At 41.6% G+C, this 27420-nt stretch overlaps 1 protein-coding gene across 6 annotated transcripts in view; it reads left to right on the forward strand.

The window, feature by feature from the left end:
- Window positions 1-27420, forward strand: part of SPECC1 (sperm antigen with calponin homology and coiled-coil domains 1) — a 301574-nt gene that overhangs the window by 100493 nt on the left and 173661 nt on the right. The window lies entirely within an intron of this gene.

A 27420-nucleotide genomic window follows, 5' to 3' on the forward strand; every position in this document is an offset into this window, starting at 1 on the left:
TGAGGGCTGCAAGGAGTCACTTAGGGGTGGGGGTAGCTGGAACCTGCAAACTTTCTCAGTGATACTAGTTTTGTGAGAATCAACAAAGGTTGCTTAGCCACTATATTTGAGTTCAGAGCATGAGAGACGTAGAATGTCAAAGAATTAATTTAATTTTCCTTTTGAGCTCATAAAGTTAAGCTTTCCATGGGATCTACCTCTTGTAATGCAGCTGTCAATATATTGCTAAATTGTCTAAGATGGAAAAATGGCTGAAACATATAATTATTAACTTGTAAGAGATGTTAAAGGAGAGCATACTTTTGGTTTTTATACTCTTTACATAAAACATCATGTTCTAGGCTAGCTTTTCAAGAGTATATTTTACTTTGTTCAGTTCTCAGAAAAAGCTGTGAAGGTTATATTTGTTTTTTGTTTTTTGTTTTTTTTTAGGATTTATGGGCAAAGGCCTTGTGTTCCCGTATCATATATCATAGTTTTACTGTTTTAAAGACTGTTTTCATTCTAAACATACTCACATACATTTGGTTTTAAAAATAAAACAAAAAACAGAACACCAATTTTAAAAAGTATAAGAGAATAAAGTACAAATTAGTTTTACCAAGCCAACCTAACACTGATTCTAAAAGTTGACAAAGCAAAATGACAGACCAATCTTTTAAATATTGATGCCAGAATATTAGGTTAAAATACGTTAGCAAGTACAATTCAACAGTAAATTAAAACAAAAATAGTGTACTTAACAACCAAGTGGATTTATTGCCAGAAAGATAAGAATGATTTCATATTAGGAAATCTAGGAGTATAATCTATCATGTAATAGTAATAGATCAAAGAATTAAAAACCATGTGGTCATCTCAGTGTCTGCCAGCCAGCACGTCTCTTTTATAAGTATTGCCATTGTACAGTAGTATTTGGTTAGTCATTTGAATATTTGATTACATTTTGTCTATTTCACATGCATGAAAAACAGGAAAATGAAAGTACTGGTACTAGTCAAAAGAACATAAAATCTCAATATAATCGAGATAAACCTCCTCCACTGGTTGTTCACTGGACTTAAAACAGTTCCCACCTCGCCCAGAAACCCCCGACGGAAGGCCACTACCAAGAACAAAGCTGGGTTTGTAGTGACTTAAAATAATATTGAGGGCTGGACATATTGGTCTGTTTTCTTTTATTAGGCACTGCCTATGTTCCCAGGGGGTTCTTGTCCCTCTGAGAGCCTAGCAGGACTCCCCAGGATGGGAGCTGAGTATTTTCTTGTTTGTCGTGTGGCTCTTCACCTACTGAGATAACACTATGGCAAGATGTACACGTCCATATTCCATAGAGACCTGCCCCAGGTGCACCATGTCCCGCATATGCCTCCACACCAGAAGCCCCACACCGGTAATTCTCCTCTGTCATATTTGCACAAAACATTCCCACTATTGTAGTTTTCTCCACAGACCTGCAAATCTGCAGGTCCACCTGCTGCTCCCCTCAGTTCCATGAACAGTCCAACCCAGCCCCATACCCTTCTCCCCCTCACAGACCAGTGTGGACCAACCTAATCACATTGCTGCCAGTCCCCCCCTTCCACCTTATCACAGGTGTCAGCTCTCCACCCTCCATTCCCTTTCTGTCCCCTGTAAACCTGTCTTCCAGACTCTAGCTCTGTGGGTCTGCTCAATTTGCTTAATGCATTTCAGTGAGGTCATGTAACATTTGCCCTTCAGTGCCTGGTTTGCATCATTCAAGATACAGTCTTGAAGATTCATCTCTGTTATCCCATGTGTTAGTACTGTATTCCTTCTTAGAGCTGAGTGATATTCCGTCGTATGTATATACCAGTGTCCATTCATCTGTTCATGGACAATGGGTTGTTTCCAACCTTTGGCAATAGCGAATAATGTTGCTGTGAACATTGGTGTGCATATATCTGTTTGTGTCCCTGTTTTCAGTTCTTCTGGGAGTATACCCAGTAGTGAGATTGCTGGATCATATGGCAGTTCTATAGTTAGCTCCCTGAGGAACCGCCAAACTGTCCTCCACAAAGGCTGCACCATTCTGCATTCCCACCAACAATGGGTAAGCGTTCTCTTTCCTCCACATCTTCTTGAACACTTGTAGTCTTCTGTTTTTTAATTGCTACCAGTCTAATAGGTGTACGATGATATCTCATTGTAGTTTTGATTTGCATTTCCCCTAATAGATAGTAATGTTGAGTATCTTTTCATGTGCTCTTTAGCCATTTGTATTTCTTCCTTGGAGAACTGTCTTTTTAAATCTTTTGCCCCCATTTTAAAATGGGTTGTTTGTCTTTTTATTTTCGAGATGTAGGATATCTTTATATATGCTGGATATTAGGCCCCTAGGGTAGATGGGTACCAAATATTTTCTCCCACTGAGTAGGCTGCCTTTTCACTCTCTTGACATACTTCTTTGAAGTGCAGAAGTTTTAAATTATGAGTAGGTCCCATTTATCTATTTTTTCTTTCATTGCTCACACTTTGGATGTAAAGGTTATGAAATCATTTCCTACTACAAGATCTCGTAGATGCTTCCCTATATTATCTTCTAGGAGCTTTATGGTCTTGGGTCTTATATTTAGATCTTTGATTTGTCTTGAGTTTTTTTTTTAAGATTTATTTTTTATTTTTATTTTTCCCATTCTCCCCCCACCTCTGGTTGGTCTGTTCTCTGTGTCCATTCGCTGTGTGTTCTTCTGTGTCCGCTTCTATTCTTATCAGCGGCACCGGGAATCTGTGTCTCATTTTTGTTGTTGTTGTTGAGTCATCTTGCTGCCTCAGCTCTCTGTGTGTATGGCACCACTCCTGGGCAGCCTGAACTTTCTTTTGTGCTGGGCAGCTCTCCTTACGGGGTGTACTCCTTGCATGTGAAGCTCCCCTACGTGGGGGACATCCCTGCGTGTGGGCCAGCTCCACACGGGTCTAGGAGGCCCTGGGTTTGTACTGTGGACCTCCCATGTGGTAGGCAGATGCTCTAACCGTTGAGCCAAGTCTGCTTCCCTGTTTTTGTATAAAGTGTGAGATGGTGTTCCCCTCCCATTCTTTTGGATATGGATATCCAGTTCTCCGAGCACCATCTGTTGAAGAAGCCATTCTCTCCCAGTCGAGTGGGCTTGGTGGCCTTGTTGAATATCAGGTGACTGTATATGCCAGGATCTGTGTCAGAACTCTCAGTTCTGTTCCATTGGTCATTAGTCCATCTTTGTGCCAATACCATGCAGTTTCCAGACTCTGGCCACAAGGTCCCATTTGGAACTCCCTCAGGGTCAAGAGGAAGCCCCAGATAACCCCAAACAAAAGTCTTCCTCATTAATTCCCCTGAGAGCTAAAAAGGAGGGAACATAAGGCAACCAATCAGGACAGCAAATAACCGGGACCACCCGCGGCAGTGGGAACGGGGAGGGGGCGAGATCTTAAAGGCTCACGCTGCAGCCCACCGACACCTGTGCTGGGGTTGTGTTCCAGCTCACCTCTTGTTCCTTAATAAACGCTCTACTCCCTTGCCTACCCTGAAAAAAAAAAAAACAAAACCAAAAACAGTTCTCATCGGTTCAGTTGTGAGGAAAGGGAATAAAATGAAATAAGGAAAACGCTGGCCGTATGTAGTTGAGCTCCTCTTAAAGGAAAGATGTAATGATAAAGCGTATACAAACTCTGAGGGGACAGAATTATTTTTACGGCACTTGGGTCTTAATTTTGGGACTCTGGGGCACATTTTCTGTTGCGCCTGGTGTGGTCTAATCTGTGTTTTCCACTGTCTTCATTCTGGATAACATAATACTGTGATTTCTGCAGTCTCAGTGGTTGAGCCTGTCGTCAGCCTGTAGGCACCCTTTCCTGGGAAATGGCGCGTCCTTAGGGAGAGTCCCTCCAGCCTAGTGCCAGGGCGCAGTGGAATCATGACAGTGTCCTCACGGGGCACCTGCACTCAGCGCCGCCTCGCCGCGGGACGCAGGTGGGGTTGAGGTAGAAAGCTCGAGCTTCCCGCAGGCCTTTGCCTTCTTTTCAAGGCTATTTCCTGCTTCTGGAACCCGGGCCTCAGGCTGTCACCGGCGGCTCCCTTGAAAAAGGCATTTTTCTGCCGCTGCTTCCCGGGAGCCGCTCGGGGTGCCAGCGGGGCCTCTCCTTCACGACCTCGTTCCACGGCGCTAGGGCTGGTGTTTTATCCCGTGTCCCCCCAAGGGCCTCGGGGACCTCCCGTCCTTCCCACGACGCCTCATCGACGGCATCGCCGTATCGAGTTACAGCCCCGTCCTTATTTTCCCGTTTTCTTCCTGTGTCCCCTGCGTCTTCCGCATCTGCGCTAACGGGTGTCGCTTTGAGAGAACGGGGGCGCTTCTCGCGGCGTTGCCGCCCTGCCGGCCCCACAGCGGGTCTCAGAGTCCCACGGAACGTCCTGGAAGCCTCCAGAAGCCGTCGGGAGCGCGGCCGCTAGAGGGCGGCCTCGTCCAGAGCGCCGCGGCCTGACCCGGGTCTGAGGAACGTTCTCGTTACCCGGCCCTTGAGACGTTTCCTACGGTATTGGTGAATTCGGCGGTTGTTTTTGAGCGCCTGCTGGGTGCCCGCACTGTTGTCGGCGGAAGGGACGCGTGGTGGGGAGCGCGCCCGAGGCCCGGCCGCGGGGACTGCCTTCCCGCGGAGCTGGCCGGCCCGGGGCGCGAGCTGGGGGGTCGGGGCAGGGGTGAGCGGGAGCCGGGCGGGGAGCGGCCAGGCGCGGAAAGAGCGGGGAGACCCGGGGCGGGCTCCAGCCTGGGGCGCCGGCTGAGGACCTCGCGCTTTCGCTCTGGCCGAGCTGGGGAGCTCTGGCAAGGTTTTGAGCGGAGACCTGACGCCTGACGTCTTTGTAATAAAGCGTTTTTCCATCTAGCAGTGGAGCTGTCTCCCCGTTTTTCCCAGTCCTCCCTCTCTCCCTCTCTCAGTCCCTTTTTTTATTTTAAAGAGCAATACTGGCTTTTTAAAAAGATGTATTTATTTATTGCCCCCCCCCCTTGTTGCTTGTGCTCGCTGTTAGCTGTGTCCGTTTGTCGTATGCGCTCTGTGTCTGCTCGTCCTCTTTTTAGGAGGCATCAAGAAGGAACCAAACCCGGGACCTCCCATGTGGGAGGGAGGCACCCAATCGGTTTTGAATCATCTCCACTCCTGCTTGTTGTGTTTCTTGTTATGTTTCCTCATTGCGTCCCCTCATTGCATCGCCTCGCTGCGTCTGCGCCAGCAGGTCCTGTCAGTTCGCTGTCTTGCTCTCTTCTTGAGGAGGCACCAGGAGCCAAAACCCAGACCTCACATGGGGTAGGTGGGCACCCAGCTGCTTCAGCCACAAATGCTTCCCTTTCAGTCTTTCTTTGAAGGTTGCTTATTTTCAGTTTTCCGTTGAGTTTATTCCTAGGTTTTATACTTGTATTACTATTGTGAATGGTAATCTTTATTCATTATATTTTAAAAAATTAGATAAGAAGGCCTACAACTTTTTTTCCCTTTATCAGAGAAGTTGTGGGATTACAGAACAATCATGGATAAAACACAAGATTCCCATATACCACCCCACCACCAACACCTTGCACTGCTGTGGAACTTTTGTTACAATTGATGATAGCACATTTATATAATTGTACTATTAATTAAAGGCCAACGGTTTTTTAATATTTAATTAATAACTGGATCACTCCCTTACTGGCCCCTCTTCTTAGTACTAAAGGTTTTTTTCCCCCAAGTAGACAGTTATCTCAGTTGCATGTAAAGTGGTTTTTCCCGTCCCCATTCCAGTGGTCGGGCCTTTTATTTATGTTTCCTGCAGTATTTTGTGTGTGACCCAAATTGTGTAAAATGCTAGTGATGACGTGTCTTGCTCTCAGTTGACTCCTGAGTGCTTTTTGTGTTTCTCCATTGAATAGGACACAGAATGTTGGCTTGAGACACCTTTTTTGTGTTAAGAAAGTCCTTGTCTTTTTATTTTAGAGTTTTTATTAGGATTGGGCGATGGATTTTATGAGATTTCCTTCAAGGCATTCTGTTATTACTTTGACTATTGTATTTCTTTTTACCCTGGAGGCTCCTTCAGGAATTTCAAATCCATGTATATTTGGCCTGCTGGGTATGCCTTCCATGTTACATATTTTCTTTGATTCTTTTGGTCACTTCCATTTGTTCCTTGGATTAAAAAAAAAATTGAAATAATCCAGAAAGATTTCCTGCACCCCCTTTACTAACTTACACCCATTTCCCTCCCACCCTTAACCCCTTCATTAACCTGGGCAACCACTAATCTTTTCTCCATTTCTATAATTTTGTCATTTCAATGATGTTTTATAAATGGACTCATATAGAATGTATGATATGGGAATTGGCTTTTTTCACTCTGCATAATTCTCTGGAGATTCATCCAAGTTGTTGCACCCAGTGAAGGACATCTGGGTTGTTTCCATTTTTTTTTTTTTCTGTTATGAATAAAGCTGTTAAAAACGTTTGTGTACAGGCTTTTGTGGGTTTTTTTTTAAGATTTATTTTATTTGTTTGTCTCCCACTCATTGTTTGTACTCGCTGTCTGCTCTGTGTCTATTTGTTGTGTGCTCTCTGTGTCTGCTCATCTTTTTTTTTAGGAGGCACTGGGAACCGAACTCAGGACCTCCCATGTGGGAGAGAGGTGCCCAGTCGCTTGAGCCACATCCACTTCCTGCTTGTTGTCATCTCATTGCATCATCTCATTGTGTCTTTTTTAAAAAATTTTAAAAATTTATTTCTTTCCCTCCCTCTCCCCCCCTAGTTGTCTGCTCTCTGTGTCCATTCGCCGTGTGTTCTTCTGTGATCACTTCTATCCTTATCAGCAGCACTGGGAATCTGTGTTTCTTTTTGCTGCATCATCTTGTTGTGTCAGTTCTCCGTGTGTGTGGCACCATTCCTGGTCAGGCTACACTTTCTTTTGTGCTGGGCGACTCTCCTTATGGGGTGCACTCCTTGTGCGTGGGGCTCCCCTATGCGGGGAACACCCCTGTGTGGCACAGCACTCCTCGCGCACATAAGCACTGCACATGGACCAGCTCCACACGGGTCAAGGAGGCCCAGGGTTTGAGCCGCGCACCTCCCATGTGACAGGTGGATGCCCTATCCATTGGGCCAAGTCCACTCCCCTCTCATTGTGTCTTCTTGTTGCGACACCTTACCACACCAGCCTGTCATGCCAGCTTGCTGTCTTGCTCGTCTTCTTGAGGAGGCACTGGGAACTGAACTCAGACTTCCCATGTGGTAGGCAGGTGCCCAACTGCTTGAGCCATATCTGCTTCCCTTGTGTACAGGTTTCTCTGTAAACATTTTCTATGAGTATTTCTCTGGCATGAAGCACGAAAGTGTGATTGCTGGGTCATAGGGTAGTTGAGTGTTTAGTTTTTTAAGAAATTGCCAAATTGTTTTCCAGAGTGGCTATACCATGTTACATTCCCATCATAAATCCAGTTTTGTGCACCTTTGTTGGCATTTGATGTTGGCACTGTTTTTCATTATAATCATTTTAATCATTATGTACTGATATCTCATTGTGGTTTTAATTTACATTACCTTAACAACTAATGGTGTTGAGTAGCTTCATGTGCTCATTTGCTATCTGTATATTCTCTTTGGTGAAATGTTTGTTCGTTATTTTACCCATTTTCTAACCAATTTTTTTTTTACTGTTGTGTTTTAGGTGTTGTTTTATTTATTATTATTCAGATACTTTGTTGGATATGTAGTTTGCAAATATTTTCTCCTAGTCTGTAGCTTGTCCTTTCATCCTCTTAACAGTATTTTTTGCTTTTGTTTTTGTTTCCAGGGCAAATGTTTCTAAGTATGATGAAATCCAGTTTATCATTTTTTTCCCTCTAATAGCCTGTGCTTTTGATGTCAAGTCTAAAAACCTTAGATCTTGACATTTTTTTTCCTATGGTTTTTCTAAAAGTTTTATAGTTTTACACTTTACGCCTGTTTGTACTCTGTTTTTAGTTTTTTTGTGTGTAAAGTGTGACACTTAGGTTGAGGTATGCTTTTTTGCCTATAAATATTTCCTTGTTCCAGAACCACTTGTTGGAAAGGGTATCCCTCCCCCATTGATTTGCTTTTGCACATATGTCAAAAATCATTTCAGCATGTTTGTGTGGGTCTATTTCTAGATTCTCTATTTTGTACATTGGTCTATGTGTCTTTCCCTCTACCAATACCACATAATTTTGAAATCAGATAGACTGTTTCCCATATTATTCTTCTTTTTCAAAGTTGTTTTAGTTATTCTGGTTCTTTTGCTTTTCCATATACGTTATAGAATAACCTTGTCTGTATCTACAAAAAATCTTGCTGGGGATTTGATGGGAATTGTGTCAAAAACCTGTCTTTCAAGTTGGGGAGAATTGACATCTTTACTATGTTGAGTCTTCCAGTCCATGAACACAGTAGGCCTCTCCATTTATTTAGATCTTTAATTTCTTTCATCAGCATTTTGTAGTTTTCAGAATAAATTCCTGTACATGCTTGGTTAGAGTTACACCTAAGTTTTTCTTTTTCATTTTTTGGCAATTGTACTTTTCATTTCAGCATTTGCATGTCCATTGGTAGTATACTGAAATGCAATGGACTTTTTTGATATTTTAAAATTTTATTTAAGTATCACTCATACATAAACAATAATTGCAAAGTAATTGTTGTGAACTTACAAAATAAACATACATACCTCCTACAGCGCTCTCATACTTCACGCTACCACCAAAATATTACTGCTAACCAAAACATCTTACATTTGGTGCATTTTCCCCCAACCCACCCTATTATAATTGTTTTTATATCATTTATACGTGAACATACATGAACATCATACAAGGATCCCATATGTCAACCCACCACCAACACCTTGCATTGTTGTGAGACATTTGCTACAAATTATGAAAGAAAATCATCAAAATCTTACTACTCACTATAGTCTATATCTTACATTTGATGTATTTACTCCCAACCCACCCTATTATTATTATTATTTTTGAATTTTTAAAATTTCTCTCCCCTTTCCCCCACCCCATTGTCTGCTCTGTGTCCATTCCCTGTGTGTTCTTCTGTGTCCCCTTTCATTCTTTTTTTTTTTTTAAGATTTATTTTATTTATTTCTCTCCCCTTCTCCTCCCCACCCCAGTTGTTTGTTCTCTGTGTCTATTTGCTGCATCTTCTTTGTCCGCTTCTGTTGTTGTCAGCGGCCAGGAATCTGTGTTTCTATTTGTTGCGTCATCTTGTTGTGTCAGCTCTCCGTGTGTGCGGCACTATTCTGGGCAGGCTGCACTTTCTTTCGCGCTGGGCGGCTCTCCTTATGGGGCGCACTCCTTGCGCGTGGGGCTCCCCTACCCGGGGGACACCCCTGCGTGGCACGGCACTCCTTGAGCGCATCAGCACTGCACGTGGGCCAGCTGCACACGGGTCAAGGAGGCCCAGGGTTTGAACTGTGCACCTCCCATGTGGTAGACAGACGCCCTAACCACTGGGCCAAGTCCGCTTCCCCCCTTGCATTCTTTGTCACAGCACCAGGAATCTGCACTTGATCTTAGCCAAAAGGCCAAGAAGCGGTAGCAGCACCAGGAATCTGTATCTCTTTTTTGTTGTTGTCACGTCATCTTGCTGTGTCAGCTCTCCATGTGTGTGGCGCCACTCCTGGGCAGGTTGAGCTTTTTTCATGTGGGCGGCTCTCCTTGAGGGGTGCACTCCTTGTATGTGGGGCTCCCCTATCTGCATGGCATGGCACTCCTTGTGTGAATCAGCACTGCACATCGGCAGCTCACCACATGGGTCAGGAAGCCCTGGGTTTGAACCCTTAACCTCCCATATGGTAGGCGGATGCTCTATCAGTTGAGCCAAATCCACTTCCCCCTATTATTATTTTTTAAAATATATTTTTATTACAGAAGTTGGAAACTTAGAAAACAATCATGCATATGTGCAGAATTCCCATACAATAGCCCTCTATAAACACACCATTTGTTGATACATTTGAACGTTTGTTATGGATTATGAGATCATATCATCAGACCGTTAACCACTAACTATGGTCTGTAATGTACGTTTGGTATATTTTTTCCATACCTTCCTATCATTAGCACAGTGCGTCTTTGGCATTGATATAAGAATATTACAGTATTGCTGTTAACTATAGTCCATAGTTACATTAATTATATTTTTCCCATGCTTCTCCACATTCTTACCACTTTACAGTAGAAATGTACATTTGTTCTAGTCCAGAGAGTGACATTCTTGTATTTGTACTATTAACCACAATTCTCATCCACTTCTGGGTTTACTGTGTTATTCAGTCCGTAGATTATTCTCTGGCTTTCTTTCAATTGACATTTATATCCCCAGGCCACCCCCTTTCAGCCACAATCCCATTTATAAACCAGCTGTATTAGTTCTACTCACTATAATGTGTTACCATTATCTGTTCCATTTATACACTTTTACAGTCAAGCTGATTAAAATTTCTACATACATTTAGCATCAGTACACCATCTCAGCCCTCTTATCGCCTAATAAACAGTCTAGATTTTAACTCCATACATTTATTCTTCATATTTAGTTCCTATTAGACCATGCAATATTTGTCCTTTTGTATCTGGCTTATTTCACTTAACATAAGGCCTTCAAGGTTCACCCATGTTATCACATGCGTCCCAATTTCATTTCTTCTTACAGCAGCATAGTATTCCATTGTATTGTATATACCACATTTTGTTTATCCATTGGTTGATGGACACTTGGGTTGTTTTCATCTTTTGGCAATTGTGAATAACACCACTATGAACATTGGTTAATGTTCATGTCACAGTTCTCAGTTCTTCTGGATATATTCCGAGAAGAGGAATTGCTGGATCATATGGCAGTTCTATATTTAGCTTCCTGAGTTTCTCTATTATTTTTGTTTTCCAGTTTCATTGATTTCTGCTCTTACCTTAATATTTGCTTATCTAAAAATGAAGATGACCATACCCATGTCATAGAGTTGAGAGAATTAAATGAAATAACCTATAAAGCAACCTAATTCAGAGCCTGAAACATAAATATTTTTATAAAATGTGATTTTTTCCCTCAAACCAACTTAACAGAAGCTCCTACTTAGGATCCATGACAGTTAAAAAAAAAAACAAGCCACCTGCTTTAGAGTCTGTAGCATCTTGTCTAGATTTTTCAAGCTTTGCTTTCTCAGAGATGCATTTTCCCTCTCAAAATTACACAATTCATGTTATGTCTAGATCTACACACATACAGATTTAATAGTAATAGAAGTGTTTAGTATTGTAAAATTCTCTTCAGCCATGATGGCAACTGGTACAAATACTGCAGGAAGCCATGAATACTCCAGAACCACCAACTGAACGTGAAGGAAAGAAAGAAACTGGAAAATGGACAGTACTGGCCATTTCCTATCTGAAATGGCAGATTTGACAAGTAAAGTAATTGGTGTTCTCTCTTACCAAAGCTCTTCCCCAGCTCAAACCTACTCCAGTCAGCCTCCGTCTACCATGTGGGAAAACTTCATGACGTACAGTCCCTTTATTATTATTATTTTTAAGGCAAGGGAATAAAGAGTTTATTAAGAAACAAGAAGAGAGGTAGGTACGCAATCCGAGACGTAGACTGCAGGCATGCCACAGGTGGAGGTGTGGACCTGGAGCCCCAGGTTAGGGCTCTCTAACGCCTTTCCTCTTCCCCTTCCCTAACGTTGGGGAGGGGCCACAGCTGTTTGCCGTTCTGATTGATTGCCCTACCTATTGGCTCTGGGGGGGGGGGCAGATGCGGAGGCCTGTCATTTGGGAGTTACCTGGGGCACCCTCTTGACCCCAGAAAGAGTTCCAAATGGGACTTTGTGGCCAGGGTCTCGGTGGGGTCTTTCCAGCTTTGTTTTTAGTAGCAGGGAGTTCCTGGGCGGGGTCTCACAGCCAGGTCTGCGGGTCTTCCCTCTTTTTCTTATACTAACCTGCCTCAACTCCCCCCTCAGAGAGTTTACACCCTCCTTTTTAAGTGGAGCTGAGGGGCGGTGGTCACTCTTCTGTAGCTGCTTCCTGCTGGTCGGGGGAGCAGTCCTGCCTGACAGGATGTAGAACCCTCTGGCTATTCTGCTGAGGATGAGGGAAGACAGGTCCGGCACCACGGTTGGAACTGGATGAAATGCCTGCACGATTAATCTTGTTCTGGTAGGTGTTGATTCTGGAAGAAATAGTTAAAATTTAAGATACCTGATCCTACTGAAAGAATAAAGAAGACGGTGGTAAGCAGGCTCAGAAAGGGGACCAGCCATGACATCCTGGACCCGTACAAAGGCCAGGTGCCTTCAGAGGCCGCGTCCTCTCAAGTTGATGAGAAGCAGCATTCTTCCTTGAGCTCTTTTATGCTGTTGGTTACCTCTAGGGAGAGACTGGGGTAAACAAACTGGGTTTGGTATAAACTGCCAACCAAAGTTCCCGCAGTGGTGATTATGCCTAGAACAGCCAGGAGAGGTATGAAGAGAGGCACTGCCCTAGACACAAGCTCACGGAGACAGTGTAGGCAACAACAAGACAAGCATATGGCAAGCAAAACAAAGACAGTACTTAAGAGAGCCATTCTTTTATCTTACAGATACATTCATTAATTACTTAGAAAATTAAGTTTACCAAGACGTTTAGCATGTTCAGTATCCTTTTGCATATGATCTAGAATAGAAGAAATATCGTATTCATCAGGCATATAAGTTCATTACTTAATACTCCTTAATGCATAAGTTCCTTTTTGAGCTGCAGTTAATAGATCTAAGCTCCAGGTATGCAATACCATACGTGCTGTCTCTCCATGGGAACAGGCAATACTGCCAATTGTGTTGGTTTAAGTTCTTCTTACATTACTCTGGTAATTATTGCTCCACTTGGTATGTCCTTCACACAGCCAGCATGCTGCAGCACTGTTGGGCCTAGAGAGGAGCTCCAGTGTTTCACCAGCCTGGTACGTAGCGCCCTGTCAGCACTATGAAACAGAGCCAGTTTGGAGACAATGTCCATTGTAATCTGGCCATACTGAGTCATTGCCAGCTGCTGCAGGAGTGTGGAACTGCAAGATATTCTCTATCCACTTCAGGAGCATGTCCAGGTGTGGTAGATACCTTTATTGTTTTAGGGGTTGTAGTGATTGACCTAGCCAATAACTCAAATGGAGAGGCACCATGCGGGGTATTTGGATCTGGCTTGAATGCACAAGAGAGTTTGACGATACTGAACTCTCTCTCTTAATTTTTTATACTTTCTAAACACTTCCAATGCAATATATAACATATCAAATTATGTGATATATTAGTACTTCACTTTTTACCTTTACACCTTTACCATGATTACATTAACAGGTATCCTATTTTAGTAGTATAGGAAAAAATGCTTTCTCCATTATTTTACTTCACTTTTTGCTTTTACACCTTTAACATGATTACATTAACAGGTATCTTACTTTACAAAAATCTAAGGTTCACAATGGAATCAAGATTATCTTTCTCTAACCACCACTTTATATGAAGATTGAGATGGCCTCTGACAGGTTTCTTAGTTATGAAGTTATTTTTTGTTATCAATATCAATTTAGGTTTCTATTTAATAATGGCTTCCAGAATTAAGTACTTCAGATGAGACAGTGCTTTTACAAACTTCTTTTTTTTTTCAGTCTTGGAATGTTTTGATGAAGAACAAACATTGCTGTATATTGTTGCATCATTTAACACTTTTAAGATGCGCTGTAGTTGAGTCACTAGCATATAGTCTCTGCAAAATATCAAGGATTTCTGGTATTTCTAGCAATCAGGGAATATTTTTAATGTTTCATATATGAAAATATCATTAATTTTAATTAAATGCCAGTCTTTTAAGTGGCAGGATTTTTTTAAAAACTCCAAAAACCTTTGTTTATTTATTTATTTATTTATTTATTTATTTATTTTTACAACCTGCCCCATCATTTTGGCACACTCGTCGCACTTGGTGAACATGTTTTGGAGCACTGCTGTACCACATGGATAATAGTTTGCCCTGTAGTTCACACTCTCCCCTAGTACATTCAGTGGGTTATGGCAGGATATATAAAGGCCAGCATCTGACCCTGCAATATCATTTAGGACCACTCAAAGTCCCAAAAATGCCCCTACATCACATCTCTTTTTTCCTCTCCCTGCCCTCAGCAACTACTGTGGCAACTTTCTCTACCTCAGTGCTACAATTTCTTTTATTACTAGTCACAATATTTTTATAGTAGAATATCAGTAAGTCCACTCTAATCCATATTTTATTCCTCCATCCTGTGGACCCTGGGATGGTGCTGTCCACTCCACCTCTAGATCAAGAGGGGGCTTAGATTCCACATGGATGATGGATGCAATTCTTCAGCTTGCAGCTGTAGGCACTCTTGATTCCCTGGTGTGGTGTTTGACCATCTTCACCTACATATTAGCTGACCTGGGTAGGTCCAATGAACCAGAGAGTAGGAGTTGCAACTCTGCTGAGGCTCAGAGCCCAGCTGGCACATGGGCAGTCCAGAGATTCTAGTTTCCTGAGTATGGACCATCCTTAGCGCCAACCACAGGTTCAGTAAAAGTGACAGAAGAGCCATGTGTAGAAAGGTCACATCTGAGTCTAGCTCAATCACACTCAGGAGCACAAATTCCAAAGTAGGGCCCTCTGACATGGCACAGAACTCCAAATCCATCTGCCATGACCATATACCCTGTGGGTCTCCATAGCCCTCAGGAGAACCAGCACCTGGGGTTGTATCTACTTTGGCTTTTTCTGGGGTCCTTCTGAGGCATGTGTACTCGCCACCCCTCTGATGACCTCCTGACTCTTTTTTGAAGCCTCTTAGCCATATAAATTCATTTGTCTTTGCCATTTCCCCCTTTTATTCAAGTTCAAAAAGTAGTTTTTAACACATGATACTATATGTAGTCTGAGATATTCTGCTGGTCTGAGTTGACCCTTTTATTCAAGGTCACAAAGTTCTTATAATTAACCATAATCATCTAGATTGGTTACTTTACATTCAAATAAGCTTATTAAATTACAGTTACAACCAGTGAAATTTACTTTTTCCATTTAAGTTTTGTCTTACATTCCTCATTCTGTTCTGTGAAAACTAGTCATTTCACTTTAGGACAGATCTATATTTCATTACTCTTGAACTTAAAATTTTCAGCATCTTAAAGATTAAATATATAATACAATTTATTTTATTAGTATCTTATAAACCTAGGGAGATAACATTCAAGTTAAATAAAATTGAAACAATTATAGTTATGCAAGGAATGTTTTTTTCCTTCCTCCACAGGAGACTAAAACCCCTTTTATCTTTAATAAAATTCTAAAACTGTGAAATCTTAAAAGCATACTGACTACCAGGTTCTGGAATAATTACTTTTTAAAATCATAATTTAGAAAAAAATCATAATTTAGAATAGCTTTCAAGGACTTTTCCTTTACTGACTGAAATCTGGTAATAAGATTATAACCACTCTTATTTTAAGGCTTTTAAAAGGCTTAAATTGGGAAATTACAGGACAAACTATGATTCTTTTTTTCTTTAATGAAGGTTTTAAAATTTCTTTCTCCCCGCCCCTTATTGTTTTTCATTCGCTGTGTCTTTTTATCTTCCTTTTGTCTTTAGGAGGCACCGGGAGCTGAATCTGGGACCTCCGATATGGGAGGGAGGTGGTAATCGCTTGAGCCACCTGCACGCCCTGTTTTGTTGTCCCTCTCCTTCTGTTTTTCCTTCCTGTGTCTCTTGTTGGGTTATCTTGTTACATCAGTTCACCGCGACTGCCCGTTGTGTCAGCTTGCTGTCTTCCCTAGGAGGCACTGGGAACCTCTGCTCCCTGCTTTGTTGTGTCTCATGTTTTTCCTCCTGTGCTTCTTGTTGTGTCAGCTTGCGATGCCTGCCCATTGCGTCAGTTCGCTGTCTTCTTTAGGAGGCACCGGGATCTGAACCAGCCACCTCCCATGTGGTAGGCAGGAGCCCAGTCTCCTGAGCCACATCTGCTTCCCCAAACTACAATGCTTAGTTCCCTGGCTAGAGAGTTTTAAACTAAACTTACATTTCCCTATCTTGCCACCTTTAGCCCGTCTGCCATAGTTCTCACAGAGAGAAAGAGGCCCTGGCGGGTGGGGGAGGCTGGGCAGGTCAAGGAGCTTAGGAAAACCTTTTTTCCTTTTCCAATAGTTTCTATATTTAGATTTCTATATGACCTTTCCATCCTGCTTAGCCTAATTTGGGCTCCAGGAATATTTATTCACATATATAAGGGGATATTTAATTTTTAACAATTTGAACAGGGCTCTTTTAAGAATTTTCATTTGTTAATTTGATATTACCATCCAGGTGTTGAAGAAATAGGCAAACACAAATAAAGAGACACAAATACACAACTCACTAATATTGCTTGTAATTTTCATTCTCTAACAGAATAAGTTTACCGTAAAATAACGTTATTTTAGGCTATTTCTAATTTGTTCTGTGACTATGCAGATTTGTGCAAGAATTTTGTTCCTTTTAGTTATTTGCTTATAGCCAAATTGTTCCCAATGCTTTAAAATACAGTTTATAACATTTTCCTTTACTTCAGAGCATTGGTTGTTTCCCATTTTGACTTTAACAGACATTGTATGAGCAGCACTAATTCTAGTATATACTCACGGAGGTCACTGAAGTCTCAAGGAAAGCTGCTTTTAGAATTCTTGCTCAAGGTGAGGGGTCTGCCAGTCCTAGGAGATAATAGGCACAGTCCCTTTTTGATCAAGGACATGGACAAGAGATGTGAACAAGCGTTTTGCTGCATCTAAATGGTGTCCTTCATAACACGTGTTTAGGGTTACAAGTCTTGCTAGTTTATACATATATAACACAAGACACTTAGAGTTACATATCATGTATACTTACATATAATATTGGCATTTATTATGTACATATGTGACTGTATATTACAAACCCATACCTCTGATTTCAGTCCAACATCTCAGAGTTCTTTCTTGCCTCCCCGCTTTCCATGTTTGTAAATAGCATTTCTGGTAGTGAGAAACATGCCTCTCCTTAGTCTCAAATAGTCCTTAGTCTTATTTGCTCAATTTAGCCAGTCCCCCCAATCATACTTCCATCTGACACCTCCACCCCTCAATCCTGTGCCCCCAGACCCACCAACCCACACCTCTGCAGGCTCCCTCCAATCCCCTATCTCAGCTCCCATGCTGACTCGTCCGTACAAGAAGGAAAGGAAAGATGTCCAGAAGCTTCCTCAATATGGCACATCATGATGTCGGTCAAATGAAGTTCTCGATTCCAGTTGGCATTTTTACAAAGTGGGACCCTCAGCCGCCTTTTATCCAAGAGAGCAATTGCAGTTTGTAAGTATGGCGTGAGAAGGGAGGGCGTGAGATATGCTGTCTCTGGTGGTGACAGCAGGAGCTGGCAGGGACCCCAGGCGGCAGGGAAAGGTCAGCCTGGAGGGGGAGTGCGGTGGACACTGCCAGGCGTGCACCCATCCTTACCCACTTCCTGCCATCTGTCGCGGAGGAGGAGCGCAGGAAATGGACCAGCAAACATCCAGACCATCTACCAGTGGGTTTAGTTTTTTTTGTTTTTTTTTTTAGGAGGTACCAGGGGTTGAACCCAGGACCTCGTACATTTGAAGCATGTGTTCAACCACTGAGCTATACCCGCTCCGCTAGATTTATGAAGCTTGGATGGCTGAGAGGGGATTTTGTTAATACTCATTTAAAAAAACTGAAGAGCTGAGTTTATCATTTTAAATTTATCTCCTTTCTTACTCTGTAAAAGAATTTGAAATGTTCTACTGAGATCAATAAAAGAGTATGAAAATGAAAGGGGAAATAAAAACAGGAAACTCAAAAGATAGAAGTTAGGTAAATACAGTCAAGTCATATACTCTTGTGGTAGATTGCCAGGTTGACTTTGAGTTTCCTAGGAGCCAGAGGAAAGAGGAAAACCTGATTCATGGTGACAAGATCAAAAGAGACCAGTTAGTAGTAAAACACAACATTTCCAGGAATTGTAACATTTTTTTAAAAAAGTCTCCTTTGTGAATCTAAAGGGTACAAAGGTATTCAATATTGTATGGTTGACAAAGTTATATAAAATGAATATGGTTGAACTAGCATGCAACAGGTTGTTTTCTCCTCTATTACTCTTAAAATAATTCATACACTCACTCTCCCATTACAGTATTTAGTAAAAAACCACAGCATCGTTATTAGATTTTGGTGTTTTTAAACCAGTAACAGGAGAGAGGATTGGATTATGTATTAGAATAAGAAACTTCAGTAAACAATAATGGAGATATTTATGTTACCAGTGATGGATATTGATATTAATAAGTAATTGGTTTCCATTAACTGAAATGTAGAAGATGCATGTGAATAAATATTCCAGGGATCATTGTAAAAACCCACTCAGGCTTTGTGTGACTGTAGCAAAGACGGAGAATGAAAAGACACTTTCCAAAGGAAAAAAAAATACACTGTTCATTGCTACAGCCTTTCCTGTTAGAACACCTGGACAAAAGTTCTAGACAATGCTCAGCTTCTTCTCTGAAAGGTGAACTTTAATTTATTAGTTTTTCTGAAAGAGTGGTCATGGACGTTGTTCCTTTAGTTTGAGCTGGATCTTGGTTAAAGTGATGTGGCCTGGAGGCCAGTACCTCATGCTTCATTACTGAATAAGAGAAAAGGGAGGGAAACGGACTTGGCCCAGTGGTTAGGGCGTCCGTCTACCACATGGGAGGTCCGCGGTTCAAACCCCGGGCCTCCTTGACCCGTGTGGAGCTGGCCCATGCGCAGTGCTGATGCGCGCAAGGAGTGCCCTGTCATGCAGGGGTGTCCCCCGCGTAGGGGAGCCCCACGCGCAAGGAGTGCGCCCCGTAAAGAGAAGCCGCCCAGCGCGAAAGAAAGTGCAGCCTGCCCAGGAATGGTGCCGCCCACACTTCCCGTGCTGCTGACGACAAAAGCAGACAAAGAAACAAGACGCAGCAAATAGACACAGAGAACAAACAACGTGGGAGGGGGGGAATTAAATAAGTAAATAAATAAATCTTTAAAAAAAATGAGAGAGAGAGAAAAGGGAAAGAAAAGTAGGGTTCCACCAAAGGACACAGTCTATGTTCCAGAAGCAGGTTTGGCTTTTTGGTTCTGTATAAGCATCATGGTGGAGGGAAGCGAACCTGGAAGTCTTTCCACTGAATTCATGGACTATTAAATTTCTAGTCCTTGAAATTGTCCATGACCTTCTGAAGTGTTCCAGTCACTCAGTGGAAAACTTTATCAGCTCTGCTGTCTTACCCTGCTTTTCCTGGCTGCTGACACAGTGGATTTTCTATGTTGACCTCTCTTTTCCCGAAAGTTGATTGGGATGACTGAGTTTGCTGTTGAATTGTCTTTGTGTGCATATTAATTTCCATTTCAAAAATTAGTTTAATACTATAGAAAGTCCTTTTCCTAAGCAACTTAAAATACAGTTAGTAGAGTGGAGGTATGTGTGGTTGATACCCCCACTCCAGAATTCAATCTTCCTCAGATTTTTTTAACGCTGTTTATATGGGCTCCTTATCCTTATTTGATTCATACCAAAGTACAGCTAGTCATCAAAAGATCTGTAATAAATTAAGTCAACATATATTTCATAATCTTTGTGCAGGGTATTACATTAGGAGCTGCGTGTGGGGTTGATATCAGAGGAAAAGAAAACAAGACTTCAGTACAGAAACACACATAGTTAAATGGAGCAACAAGAAGACTACCAAAAGTATTAAATATATGAGACATAGCCATAGATATGTTCTGTCTTCTCTGCCACTTCCTAGATAGGCAGCAAATTAATCCACCACTGTTACCAGCTCCTTGTACTGGGCGTGGCCAAGTCTGTGGGTTTTGAAATGAAGGCAAGTGGAAAGGGTCCTAGATCAAAGTTTGGCTTCTTCTGTGATTTTTCCTAATTAATTTGTACTAGCTTATTCTTTGTCTCCTTTTAGGTTTCTTACAAACCATTCCTTTAAAAATCTGTCCTAGAAGACTCTTAGTATTTCGTCAAGTAAGCATTTAAAAATTTTATTCATTTTTTGGGAAGAGGTAATACAATTCACCTGGTTCAAATTGTATGCGGTAGAAATGTTGCTAATAGGGAAAACTGTGAGAGCTGGGGTCTCGTGAGGACTCTACTTTCTGCATGATTTTCCTTTAAACCTATAATTGCTCTGTAAAATAAAAGAAAAATAGAAGAAAGATAAAAGAAAATGTAAAATATACCATGAAAAGTTTTGCTCCTACCCTTTTGCCCAACCATCCAGTTCGCCAGTCTCTGGCAATCTTGTATCCCGCTAGAGATGTCTGTCAGCAAACGGGTATCTTTTTTTCTTTTCTTTACATGCATGTAGTACAAATGGACATGTCATTATACACTGGTCTTTTTTCTCTTACCAGTATATATATATATATATATATATATATATATATAAATATAATTTTTAAAATTTATTTTTCTTTTTTTTTTTTAAAGATTTATTTTTATTTATTTAATTCCCCTCCCCTCCCCCGGTTGTCTGTTTTCTGTGTCTTTTTGCTGCATCTTGTTTCTTTGTCTGCTTCTGTTGTCGTCAGCGGCACGGGAAGTGTGGGTGGCGCCATTCCTGGGCAGGCTTCTCCCTCCTTCGCGCTGGGCGGCTCTCCTTACGGGTGCACTCCTTGCGTGTGGGGCTCCCCTACGCGGGGACACCTCTGTGTGGCACGGCACTCCTTGCGCGCATCAGCACTGCGCATGGGCCAGCTCCACACGGGTCAAGGAGGCCCGGGGCTTGAACCGGGGACCTCCCATGTGGTAGACGGACGCCCTAACCACTGGGCCAAAGTCCGTTTCCCTATTTTTATTTTTCTTTATTTCTTTCCCCTTCCCCCCCCATTGTCTGCTCTCTGTTTCCATTTGCTGTGTGTTCTTCTGTGTCTGCTTGCATTCTTGTCAGCAGCCCTGGGAATCTGTGTGTCTTTTTATTGTGTCATCTTGCTGCATCAGCTCTCCGTGTGTGTGGCTCCACTCCTGGGCAGGCTGTACTTTTTTCGTGCGGGGCAGCTCTCCTTAGAGGGTGCACTCCTTGTGCGTGGGGCTCCCCTATGCCGGGGACATCCCTATGTGGCATGGCACTCCTTGGGTGCATCAGCACTGAGTGTGGGCCAGCTCATCATAAGGTCAGGAGGCCCTGGGTTTGAACCCTGGACCTCCCATGTGGTAGGCGGACGCTCTATCAGTTGAGCCAAATCCACTTCCCTCTTACCAGTATATCTTGGAGATTATTCCCTGTCATTCCATAAAGACATCTCTCTGGCCCATATTTCCTAGTTTCTCAGTGGCTTTTTGATGGCAGTTCCTGATCTCATTCTCAAGTTATCTCAGTGTTTGGGCAGGTAATTTCCCAGGCCCAGGACATTTAAACTCCTTAGATAGCTTTCTTGGACTTTAGATCCCTCTCACTGAAGTTTGAATTATTCTTTTCAGGGCAAAGACCATTTGTGTGTGTGTGTGTACATGAGGGAGGACAGACAAACAGAGCTGCAAAAGCAGTCCTTTGTTGTCCATCAACATTAACCTATTGACCTCAAGTAGTAGGTTTATCCCTTCCACAAACATGACTAAAACAGCAGCTTTTCCCCTTATCGTTGTGGAACACACCAGGGTCCTTTTCAGGGTTAAGGTTCCCAACCATTTTCTTACAGGTTTCCGCCAACCTCTTCTGTTCATCTAAGGCTCTGTGTCCTATTTTTCAATTTTGAAAACTGCCATCGAGAAGAACCTATAAACTTATACTGATTTCTTTAGAAACAGCCTCGTTTCTGCTTCAGTCACTATCAGTTGCTCCTCTGGGGTCAGGATTGCAATTTTGAGAATTTTCTAGTGTCCTTGCAGAATCATTGTGTGACTTTGGGCAAGTCTGACCTTGTTTCCTGCTCTGTAAAACAAAGTTAAGTATACCCATCTCAGAGATTAAATGGGCATATACAAGGCATCTGGAGCAGAATCTGAACTGTAGCTTTTATTTTTAGTATACTTAAAATTGTTTTCTTAGAAAGATATTTAGATTACATAAATGTTACCAAAAAAATGTAGGGGATTCCCATTTGTCCCACTCCCTGCCCTTCCCACACTTTCCCACATTAACAACATCCTTCATTAGTGTGGTACTGTAGCTGTTTGTATAAGCTGTGATTTTTCTTTTTGAATCATCTTCCTTAACAGTAACTCCTGCTTAGGAATTATGGCAATTTGAAAAAATCTCTCTCTCTAGAGCCTGGAGCATCTTGCCTAGACTTTTCATGTTCTCCTTTTTTAAGATGACTTGTTATTTCCTTCCAAAGTGGCCATCACTTGTACTTTATCAACCAATTCCTTCTTGGTCTAACTAAACTTCTTTTGGACCTTTTTGGCTCCTTTCTCGTTCCAAGCAGTAAAAGTCAGACCAGGTTTTCACTTAATATGTGGAAGAATGTTCTAATATCACAATAATCCTTAGATATTAGGAAATAAAGAATTCCCTGTTATTGCTCGTTTCCTAGGCTGCTCAAGCAAATACCGGGAAATGGGTTGGCTTAAACAATGGGAATTTATGAGCTTACGGTCTTGAGGCTAAGAGAAGGTTTGAATCAAGGCATCATCGAGGCGATGCTGTCTCCCCCAGGAATGTGGCATTCTGGGCTGGCTGCCAGCAACCCTTGGCTCCTTCGCCACATGGCAGTGCATGTGGCGGTGTCTCCTGATATTTCCCTTGTCTTCGGGTTCTTCAGTGTCCAGCTTCTCACTTCCTGTGACTTGCTTTCAGTCTGTTTGAATATCACTCTGCTTAAAAAGGACTCCAGCAATAGGATTAAGTCCCATCCTGATTGAGGTGGGCCACACCTTCTTAAAAGGTGAAGTAGCCTCATCAAAAGGTCCTCCTAACAATTGGGTTCACAGCCACAAGAATGGATTAAAATTTAAGCACATGTTTTCTGGAGTACACACAGCTCCAAACCACCACATTGCTAGAGAGTTATTCCTTCTAGATTGAACAAGTCCTTGGTAGAGATTATCGTAGGGTGATAGATTTAAATCTCCATTCAAGTTCTTTCTAACCCTTAAGTGCTAGTAAGGTCGAAGACCTTTTCTCAGAGCTTTTCTTGTATATTTCCACGTGGGACATATTGTTCCAGGCCCTGCGATTACAAAACAGACAAGATCCCTGATGAGTTCCAAATCTGTGTCTCTTGTCCCAACTTGTCTCCATATACTCCAGAAACAGTTCTCCAACTGCTGAAAACATCTCGTGGACCGTCTGCGTTTGTACTCATTCATTCAAGAAATATTTACAGCGTCTACTACATGCCAGGCATTGTTGAAGGAGCTGGAAATGCAGCAAGTAATAAAACACCCAAAGTCCCTGCTGTCATGGACTTTATAGCATGACTCAGCATGTCTGAAGTCACCAGACTCATTGCAGAATTGCTGAACTGCTCCCTCTTAACATTTAGACTTAACCAAATTGCCATATCTCACCCAGATTTCAAAGTCTCCTCTTTCGTAGCTTCCTTTCCCTCAATGTGTAAGTAGCATTATCAGTCACATCTATCCATTTCTTTTTAATTCCTCTGGATTCCTCTTACTCCAAACAGCCCAGCCTCTCATACCTAAAACATTGCAACTTCCTGATTTGTGTTGCTGCTGCTAGTTAATCCTTGCTCCATGTTTTCTTGCCCTGTGTGATTGGGACCAGTGATGGTCAGTTAATTGAGAGAGCTGATTAAAGCAAGGAATCATAAAAAGTGAAATTTACACAGTTGAAACATTTTATTTTAACCTAAAACAGACAAGTGTATATTCATTCACTGATCTTCTGTTTTGGGGGGTCAAGGCATTTTCTTAGCATGTGCCTCTTGATTGGCATTCCTTCACATCTTTCCACACCTGTAATACATCTATGATTTCCAGTTTTAGTTTCTTTAAGTAGGAGCATGACCTTAGGCACTTCAGAAGACTGCATGCAGAATCCTTTTACATGTTTACAAATATTTCCCTAATTCCTTAGAGTTGCTTCAACCATAAAAAGTGATTCACCTTCACTGAGTCTTTTTAAATCATTCGGCATAGTTTTTAAAGAAATATGTCTTTCTCTGCACCCATATTTTATTGGATTATGTAATAATTATTACATGCATAAATAAAATCATAAATACAACTAACATAAACAGGCTTAGGAAAAATACCTCTGACTCTTAGTATACAGACAACTGAAAAGGCATGAGCAGAAGTGCACAGTTGTTCTTCTAGAGAAGAGCCAACCAGTCAAAAGTTTTCAGCTTACCCAGGGCGTCAGGCTATGTGTAATATACAAATGGAATGCATTGGTTATTTTGGTGAATTGGTTGTCTATAAAATGTTAAGTAGAGAGCAACTTCTGTATTACAAAAGTAATTTCCTAAGCCACATCATTCATTGTGCCACTTCTCTGCTTGAAAACCTTCCAGCACCCCTCATTAGGTGAGAAGGAACCTCTCACCTTGGATTCAGGGATTTCCCAGGGTGGTCCCCTAGCTGCTTTATCTTGTTCCTCTGTCTATGCCAGGAGCTTCAATCCTAGGCCATGGCGTGGCTTGCTCTGAACACACCCAGGACTTTCTCACAATCTAGTCTTTGTTTCCTTTGGTGAACAAAGACATGTCCGTGACTGGCACCTCCCTCCCCCACTTCCCCCTTTCTCTTCTGCCACTCTGGATAGTCTTGAAAATGCTGCTCCGCAAGAAAGCACCTCCTACATACAACCTTTGTTGATCTCCTCATGACAGAATGTGCTTTCCCCCTTTTAAAAAAACTTGAGTAGTACTGTATTTGTATTTCTGTTAAGATGCTTGTCATCTCCTGTTTCTCTTTCCTGACTAATAATTCTTTGTTACTTTGAATTGAACCCAGTCATCATCCCACTGGCAGCACATTCAGCAAGCAAGTACCCCTAGAGTGTAGTCCTCCCTGTGTTTTTCCCCTTCTTCTCCTCTTCTTCAAAGCTTGTGTCTTTCTAGACTTTATCCCAGCATGTGAGGCACCCTCCAAGCTTCAGTCATGCTGATTGATTCAGAGTGAGGACTTGTGCTCTTTTTAGTTCAGAAATAATGATACAATCTTTTTTATTTTTTATTTTATTTTATTTTTTAAGGTAGGCAAGGGAGTAAAAAGTTTATTTAACCTCTCTTTTACTCTCTATTTCCATGTTTAAGTTTCTCTTAGTTTCTTTGTTCTCTCTATTTAGCAAGTTGTCCTATGGTTTATTAAGAAATTTAAGCCTCTTTTCCTCTTTTTGAATCTGTATATCTTGTATGGTGTCATGTACATAATAGATACCCATTACTGGGGGCATTTTTGGGACTTGGAGTTGTCCTGAATGATACTGCAGGGACAGATGTAGGACATTATATATCCTGCCATAACCCACTGAATGGCCTGGGAGAGCATGTAAACTACAATGTAAACTATATAATCCATGCTGTGTAACAGTTCTCCAAAATGTACTCATCAAATACAATGAATATACCATGCTGATGAAAGAAGTTGTGGAGGTGAGAGGAGTGGGGGGTGTGGGGAGAGGGGTATATGGGAACCTCTTATATTTTTTAATGTAACATTTTGTGTGATTTATGTATCTTTTAAAAAAAAGAAAAAAGATATCCTTTTTTATTATTGAATAAGGGAATCTAAGAACCTTTATGGCATAGAAAGTCTTGTCTTTTGTTATCAGCATAAAGCCACATGATTGTCATTTTTGGTAAGAAAAATGATATTTTTAACTAAAATTAGTCATGCTTGATATCTTCAGAAATACATGTTAACATAGAAAGGTACAAAGAAAGTTACAGCATTATCTAAAGCACCCCTTCTCCAAAGCAACCAATGTTAAACTCTGGTGGTGATTCTTACCAGACATCTCTGCATTCATTCAGTTATAAAGACAAATATTGGTATATGTTCTAATGGTGGGAGGCAGCTCTGAGTCAAGTGGGAAATCCAAGCCTGGTTTCAGGATTAGCAACATTGGATAGATGGCAGGCTTGGTCATGAAGCATCCCAGTGCCAGAGTAGGGAAGAGAGTTGGGCAGTAGCAGTGGAGTCTCCTTGTGCAGTTGAGTGGAGGGTGGGGGAAGCAATTGGACTTGGGGGTTGCATAGAAGAGACTACATAAAGAACACATGCCATAAAGTCAGTGAGAACACTTGCTTTGAGGAAAGGTGATACTCCTAGAAATAATTGGGGAGAACTTTGCAGTGGGAATGGAGGTCGAGAGGCAGTACTAATCTCTAGAGCCAGAAAAATATCATTTAATACTGTTTAACATGATCTCATCTGTACCCCGAGACTGTTGTGACCTTGGAGAAGATGGGATATACAAAATACATGGGTAGATGTTCATTCTAGGCTTTCTTTCTCATGTAGTGTGAACTTCAGAATCTTGAAGGCCAATGATGATTTTTTTAAAATTATTAATTTTGTGGTATCTTCCATATACCATAAAATTTGCCATTTTAACCATTTTTAGATGTACTGTTCAGTGACATTGATTATATTTATAATGCTGTGCGACCATTCCCATCATCTATTTCCAAAAGTTTTTCATCACCTCAAAGAGAAATTCTGTTCCCATTAAACAATAACTCCCCATTCTCCTATCCCCTGTCCCCTGGCAACCTCTAATGTACTTTCTGTCTCTTAAGTTCTTGTTTATTCTAAATATTTTATATCAGCGGAATCATGCAATATTTGTCCTTCTGTGTCTGGTTTATTTTAGTTAGCATAATGTTTTCAAGGTTTATCCATGTTGTAGCTTGTATCCAAACCTTATTTCTTTAATTTTTTAATTTTGAAATTTCCAAACATTCTGTACCCACCAAGCAACAACCCCCCTTTCCTCTTTTCTTCATCTCTTGGTAACTTCAATCTACTTTCTTTCTCTGTGACTCATTCTAGGTAAGTGGAATTGTACAATGTTTGTGCTTTTGTATCTGGCTTATTTCACTTAACATAATGTTTTCGAGGTTCACCAGTGATGACTTTTTATTATTTGTACCAAGTTCCAAGGGAAAGTGGTGGGCAGGTAATAGAGCTCTCAAAGGCTCAGGGTGTGGTCTCAATAGGGTCACTTAATGAGACAAATAGAGAAAATGGAAATTTTCTGTGCATGGGTTTATAGTGCTGATCATTATATATCAGTCTTTGTTCATTTAGATTGTAGTGATGCTATTGATATTTAAGTTAAGCCTGTTGAGGATAAAAATGTTCTCTGTAACTCAGGAAGGATTTTCAAGTTTTTCTCCCTTAAGGACATTCCACAGTGTGTAGTTACTT

This window comes from Dasypus novemcinctus, chromosome 21 (assembly GCF_030445035.2).
Source record: "Dasypus novemcinctus isolate mDasNov1 chromosome 21, mDasNov1.1.hap2, whole genome shotgun sequence".
NCBI classification, from domain to species: Eukaryota; Metazoa; Chordata; class Mammalia; order Cingulata; family Dasypodidae; genus Dasypus; species Dasypus novemcinctus.